This window comes from Calidris pugnax, unplaced genomic scaffold (assembly GCF_001431845.1).
Source record: "Calidris pugnax isolate Ruff unplaced genomic scaffold, ASM143184v1 scaffold16, whole genome shotgun sequence".
NCBI lineage: Eukaryota > Metazoa > Chordata > Aves > Charadriiformes > Scolopacidae > Calidris > Calidris pugnax.
In genome coordinates, this window is record NW_015090847.1 from 1,078,354 (window position 1) to 1,086,171 (window position 7,818).

Consider the following 7,818-nt stretch of genomic DNA (forward strand, 5'->3'; position numbering starts at 1 on the left):
TGCTTTTGGTGTATTTTGAGCAGCGCTTAACCCCAGCCCTGTGTGACAGGCACTTTATCAGTGTAACAAAGCATCTCTGGGCTTGTGGGGAACATAAGTCATCATCTGTCTGGAAGCAGCCAAGACTCACTACTGGTTGTCATGCAGAGTCAGAGGCTGAGAAGAGAGAACTTGTCAGCTTTACCTCGATAAGGCCATGAGTGTGAAAGACATGCCACATGCAATTTCCATTACAGAGATCACCAGGAATCCATGAGAAGTGTGAATGGGTGGAAGGAGTCAGGCATATAGAAAATTATTCAAATCAGAAACATTGGGCAGTTTCGGGTGGTCCTGCTTTTCGTAGGAGTCAAGATTCTCAAAATTGTTTTACAAGATCATCCATTACAAAGTACATCAAGGTAGCAAGATAACCTTTTCAGATTAACCTTCCTATATTTTTCCCCTCAAGCAAAAAAGGTGAGAAATTTTCTCACTGTAGGAAAGCAATTTTAGTATAATCCAAAATGTTGTAGTGCTTTTCCACTTACTTAGGACCATCTTCTTAGTTCACTTAAGAGCACTGTTCTACATCCTCCTTGTCTTTCCTTCTTGCAGCTAGGAGATGAAGGCTCATCCTCCTGAATTTGGCTGCTTGGTGTCAGCTGGAGGAGATGCAAGGAGCCATGCAACTCAAAGATGGCTTTGTGCTTAGTTTCCAGGCACCAACTTTGCTTAAAAAGCTGACTGCAGTTCAGGAAAACAAGCTTTTGTCACTTGCATTCACCCCCTCACATAAAAAGCTGCACACCTGGAAGCAGGTAACAACCCAGAATATTTATACAAGTTAAAAATACTGTTTCACTTAGGAAAAATAACCCCCTTTTGAAAACTGCTATTAGTTGAAGAAGTGATGTAGTATACACATAAGCTCTTTCAGACCAGTGTTACCCCCAGACAAAATGTTTCTTCACCAATATGGTGCTAAAATAGCACCACTGCAAAAGTTCAGCAGCCTGCTTTCAAGAACTGAAGTCAGATAATGGTTATTTTTGCAAGACAAGTAGAAGCAAAGTCTGCTTGTGTCAATCAGTATGAAAATGTAATTTAATTCAGTGCAACAGAAATCAATTTTTCTCCTAGGACCCAAGATAACTAAATATCACACAGTCAGCTTAATTAGTTTCTGATATTTGTACAACTTCACCTTTAAACTCTGGAAAAAGCACAGTTCATGTGTTTGTTCTTTATAATTCCTTTCTGTTCTGCTTTACTGCTTGGAAGGAGGAGGCTTAAAAAGCTTCGGTGGCACTAAAAATCTTACTCCAATTCAGACTTTTTGTGGTGACCAGGAGATGGAATCAATGCTCCGCCAGACCATCTCATTAGCATCACTAAAGCACACTCAACAAAAGGAAGAACACAAGCCTAGAGATCCTTAAACCTTCCAAAAACCCCTTTTCGCATCAGTTGCCTTCCCTAGATAAGTAAAAGTACATAAAGTGCACCAGATCCTCGTTCAAACAGCTGTCTGTTCCCCCCCCCAAAATGTATCTATCCAAGACTTTTCCAGTATCAGTGGCTTCTCTTGAAACCCTTGCTCTGCCACCTTGCCAGTCCTTGAGGAGGACAAACCAGGATGCACAGGTTACTTGGCCACAGCAACTTCACCACTGAAGGACACACCACCAAACAGAGCAGGGTTGGTGGCAATAACAAGTCCCAGCAACAGGCCAGTGACCAGCAGACAAACATGTAAGAATAAAGCAAGTCCCAAAGCAAGCTAAGAAATCTGAATTGCTTACCAGATTGAGGTCAGGCTCAGCAGAGAACATGGCTAGACCAAAGCCCTCCTTAAAGCACAGTGCACAAAAGGGATAGGAACACTCAGACTTGAGCTTATATAGAGCTCCTGTGCTATGGTGGAGACTGAAGTGCCAGGAGGGGTTGATGAGGGTAATTAGAGCCTATTAGCACCCTCATGCCCTGCCAGCTGGCTCTTCTCATCAAGTGGTTTGCATCAAGTATTGTACCACTGGTCCGTGAGCCACAGTGGATACTTTGGTTTCTGAAATTCAGACTGCATTTCCTCAGTTAAAAGAGTTTTAGTTGTTAGAAATGTTTTAAGCAGATTCCTGCCCTTATCCCGGATGAGGTTTGTAATCATTGAACTTAGGTTGCTCTTGGGTTTGCACCCAAGAGAACGGTGATTTCTGAGACCCCTGCGACCTCTCTTTTCCAGTTTGCCCTGAAACACTCTGCTTTTCCCTCGTACACCCTTCTGGCTCCGTAGTCCTTTTCCAGACTCATACACTTGCCATGAGCACTATCCTTGAAGAGCAAAGCCAGGTCCATGAATTTCATAGGCATTTGGAACAGGCATGGTCCTGCTGTGCCTATAACCCAACCTGAACGGCCCAAGGTCACACAGGGAGCAGAGGATGAAGCCCAGATTTCACACACCTCCCCCATATGATTAATGTCATGTTCTATAGACCATAATAAGCACTTTTATAAAGCCATGCTCACTGAAGGGGGCCTCACAGCATACTGCAGCTATCCAGAATTTTCTTGGCAACTGTTAGTTGGAGAGAGAGAGGGGATGGTTGCTTTAGCAGAGCTGTGTGCTCCTTTAAGTGCAAAGTCATGATGTGATAAAATGAAAGATGGGAATCTGCGTGGCTGTGCATCGTGCAGTGATAAAGATGATTATAACCTCCAGTTCTCTTTAAACTCACCAAGGGCAATGGGGTGAGAGCTTAGTTAATCAATCCTGAGGAATCCTTTCCTGCTATCTTTTCCGTCAGCGAAGGAATGAAAGCGCAAACGACGAAGATGATTCATGCCCAGCAAACAAAGGCATAAGAAGCTCAAAGTGCAGTTGGCTCAACACAGCTTAATTAAAACAGGCGTCGTAGGAGACTTGATAATGCCCTCTCAAATATCTTCTTTTTGAAGTGGCTGCATCCCAATTAGATAGGGTCTGGAGGTAGAACTGCCCTAAAATGGAGGGTGAATAGCATGTCACTCTTTGTCCTACCCTAACACTTGGATAAGTTGGGGCAGAAGGCAGCACTGGTGTTTGAGGCAGGCTACATATGTCAAAGAAGTTTTGGGATCATTGTGGCTGTGGCTCACATGGAGCTGCTTGAGGCTTTCAGAGGGCTTAACGGAGCGAGAAGTGGGTTCGTGGCAAAAGCTGACACACAGTATAAAAACCACAATCCTGCCCTCAAAATCTCAAGTCAGAGTTCCATTATTGACTCTTGGATTAGTTATAGTATTGCAGAGGCAAAGAGGCTGAGAAAGGAGCGTAGGCACGCGTATGAGCATGGACATTGTGGGGGGAAAGAGAAAAGCATAAAAATATTAAAATTCAGGCCGGCAGGGGAAACAAGTTGGGGTGAGGCCAAGCCTCTGCAGCGCATTTGATGGGGAGCATTTCTCCCCAGTGATGGGGAGAATTTTGTGCCTGGTTCAAAGTCCTCATCTTCACATTCCTGTTGGAATTGATCATAACATGTTAAATCAAGCAGCTTTCTAGAATCAGGGCTCCAGTCGTTCTCTGCTAAGACAGATGCTGCCCTACCCACACACACATTAAAAACACCACGCATGGGGCATCAAAGATGAGAAGCCTAAGTTTTTGTTAATAAAAGCTGATACTGTAGCGTAGCCACTTTACTCAAAGGGGTGGATTTTTTTTCCAGGAAACCTCAAAACTTGTAAGGTTCGTGCTTAAATCTCTGCAGATTTGATTTGGGAGAAAAAAATCAATCCTGTAGCCGTAACGGTGCTTGTTATTGTGAGCAACAGAATTAAAGCAGGTTAAGTGAAGAAAAACAAAGGAAAGATCCCCCTTAGGAAGGAAGACTTCTGTAACAGAAAATACACTTCATTTTCCCTGTATTTCGTTAAAGATTGGCTAGTTTCAAACTGTAGCCTTTGAAGTCCAGAATATTGGACTGCAGCGCACCAGTTTGACAGAACTTCTGATGAGAGCTCAGCTCAGGTCTAGGTTTGTCTTTTCAGCCTTACTTGCAGCTTTCTCTTCCTGTCAATTGCTGGGCAAACTACTCAAATTGCAACTTTTTCCTGTATTGACTTGGATCTTATCCTCTTATATCATTAATTTTTCACACATACTGGGAAGTTGGCCGGACTCTGCTCCATCAGCCTCCTTTATGCTACTCAAGGGGCCTGAATTCGTATCACAACTTCCATGTGGATTAGCCTGGGATTAGAAAGACATCCAAAGATTTTGCATGTCTCTCAGCTGGAGAAAAATGAGGTTTATGTGGTGCTGGGAAGTATTTATGTCAAGAGTTACTAACAGCATGAATTTCTGGATCACAGTGGCTGTACCCGTGTTTGGAACACATCAGGGCCAGCCATTTAGCAGCTGAGAGCAGAACTGGCATTTGAGACCATCGATGGAAATACTAATATGGAATAATATAGAAAAACAAATATTAGCACCCATTGTAATACTGCTTGCATCTAGATGATGCAAAATAATATGCAGCCCATATAGAAGGAAGGTACAGATATGATCATATCAGTCTGGGACCTGCTGTTTTTCTGCACTGGTATATATTAAGATCCTATATATATGGTGCAGCCTCAGTGCAGCTTTAAATGAGAACATGGCCAGTTCTGCTCTTGAGAATCATTGCACTGGAAACAGCTTCCTCATGGTCTGCAGTTTCTAATGTGTTCATCAGGCTGCCTCCAGAAGCTGACGGTGTTCAGTCTGCTGTATTTGAAGGTAAAGACCAGGATTTTCAAAGCAGTTGTGCTTAATTTTGGTTATTTGATAAAACATAGCAAGGAATTGTCTAATTAGCTAATATTATCTGATACAAATTGTCCAATACCAAACATCTGATCCCCTGTCTGATCTTTGGTGAACATGAAGGGCTGTTTATTACTAGTGCTATTTCCAGTGTGTCTGACAAGACAGTTTTTACTTCATTAACCTGCACATAGTTAATTCTCAGCCAGCCCTCCAGTTGGTCCTCTGTGGGGTAGATGTATGTTGTTTATGTGATGCTAAAGGTGTCCCATTTTAGTGTGGAAGGGTTTCTCACCCTGAAAAATGACAAACACCCCTCAAACTGGAGTCATCTTTCTGGAAGCTGGCAGTCACACCACTGTCCCTTATGTTGCTGTTCCGAGGGAACGGGTAGGATGTAATTCCCTTCATCTCACACCGAAACTACTTGGCCGTGTTGACATTTGCAGCCCTGGGGGATAGCCCCAGCTGCTGACCTGTTTGCTAAACACTAGTTCAACTGTGGCAGTTCTGTCGAAAACTATTTTCTGGCATTTGTGTTCAGCTCACCGTTGTTTTGCGGTACCTCAGCCGTGATTGTTTCCTTTCTTGAGGAAAATGACCTCTCTGCTTAGGCCATTGAAAACCTGGGCGTTAAATGGCTTTTAGCAGCACCGCCGTGCCCGCCTTCTGTATTGTGAGAAATCACTGCTGCTTGTAGCATGTCCATTTGTCATGCTTCACCTAATATGGAATAATATAGAAAAACAAATATTAGCACCCATTGTAATACTACTTGCATCTAGATGATGCAAAAAAAATATGCAGCCCTTATAGAAGGAAGGTACAGATATGATCATATCAGTCTGGGACCTGCTGGTTTTCTGCACTGGTATATATTAATATCCTATATATCTGGTGCAGCCCCAGTGCAGCTTTAAATGAGAACATGGCCAGTTCTGCTCTTGAGAATCATTGCACTGGAAACAGCTTCCTCATGGTCTGCAGTTTCTAATGTGTTCATCAGGCTGCCTCCAGAAGCTGACGGTGTTCAGTCTGCTGTATTTGAAGGTAAAGACCAGGATTTTCAAAGCAGTTGTGCTTAATTTTGGTTATTTGATAAAACATAGCAAGGAATTGTCTAATTAGCTAATATTATCTGATACAAATTGTCCAATACCAAACATCTGATCCCCTGTCTGATCTTTGGTGAACATGAAGGGCTGTTTATTACTAGTGCTATTTCCAGTGTGTCTGACAAGACAGTTTTTACTTCATTAACCTGCACATAGTTAATTCTCAGCCAGCCCTCCAGTTGGTCCTCTGTGGGGTAGATGTATGTTGTTTATGTGATGCTAAAGGTGTCCCATTTTAGTGTGGAAGGGTTTACAGGATTTTCAAAGCAGTCGTGCTTAATTTTGGTTATTTGATGAAACATAGCAAGGAATTGTGTAATTAGCGAATATTGTCTGATACAAATTGTCCAATACCAAACATCTGATCCCCTGTCTGATCTTTGGTGAACATGAAGGGCTGTTTATTACTAGTGCTATTTCCAGTGTGTCTGACAAGACAGTTTTTACTTCATTAACCTGCACATAGGTAATTCTCAGCCAGCCCTCCTGTTGATCCTCCGTGGGGTAGATGTATGTAGCTTATGTGATGCAAAAGGTGTCCCATTTTAGTGTGGAAGGGTTTCTCACCCTGCAAAATGACAAACACCCCTCAAACTGGAGTGGTCTTTCTGGAAGCTGGCAGTCACACCACTGTCCCTTATGTTGCTGTTCCGAGGGAACGGGTAGGATGTAATTCCCTTCATCTCACACCGAAACTACTTGGCCGTGTTGACATTTGCAGCCCTGGGGGATAGCCCCAGCTGCTGACCTGTTTGCTAAACACTAGTTCAACTGTGGCAGTTCTGTCGAAAACTATTTTCTGGCATTTGTGTTCAGCTCACCGTTGTTTTGCGGTACCTCAGCCGTGATTGTTTCCTTTCTTGAGGAAAATGACCTCTCTGCTTAGGCCATTGAAAACCTGGGCGTTAAATGGCTTTTAGCAGCACCGCCGTGCCCGCCTTCTGTATTGTGAGAAATCACTGCTGCTTGTAGCATGTCCATTTGTCATGCTTCATGCCTGCAGACTGTTAGTGGGGCTGTTTCTGAGAAGCTGCTTGGCATAAAACGACCTCTGAACGCTCTGGTCTGTGCAACCGCATTTCTGCTCGGAAGCCAAACTCAGAAACAGCAACATCTGCCTGGGGCTGGGAGGGAAGCTGAGTCCTCAGAGGCACAAAAAGCCTGAAGCTACTTCCTTCTGTCAGTTATTCAACTGAAATCGTTGGGAAATTAACTGCGGACAACACATCTAATTAGAGAGATCAGTTCTGCAGTATGCAGAGTTCCTTCAGTAGCAAGCCATGGAAGGCACTCCCAGGGATGCCTGCAATTCTTTGAAGGTGCTCACGCTGCAAACAGCAGAGACAAGGACCAGCTTTCTGATGGCATAGCAGCTCTTGCACTGCTAGATAATAACTCACATTGGAGCACAGCACTGCTGCTTCCTTCTTCCAGTTCTGTACTGTAGACATCTGGAAGCTCCACAGATGTTCCCCACGTCAGGTTTGAACGGGTATTATGCCATCACATCACATTTGAGAAGCAGCTAATCCTATATACTTAACTGGAGCACACTCTGACAAGATTCCTTTGTGGCTTATGTTTTACTCAATGAGATAAACAGCCCAGAGACTCTGTGGTTCAACAGAATCACAGAATGACATGGGGTTGGAAGGGACCTCTGGAGATCATCTAGTCCAACCCCCTGCCAAAGCAGGGCCACCCAGAGCAGGTCCCACAGGAACGTGTCCAGGTGGGTTGGAATGTCTCCAGAGAAGGAGACTCCACCACCTCCCTGGGCAGCCTCTGCCAGGGCTCTGTCACCCTCACAGGAAAGAAGTTCCTTCTCATCTTTAGGTGGAACTTCTTCTATTCAAGTGTGTGCCCATTTCCTCTTCTCCTGTCACTGAGCACCATTGAAAAAAGACCGGCCCCATCCTCTTGACACCC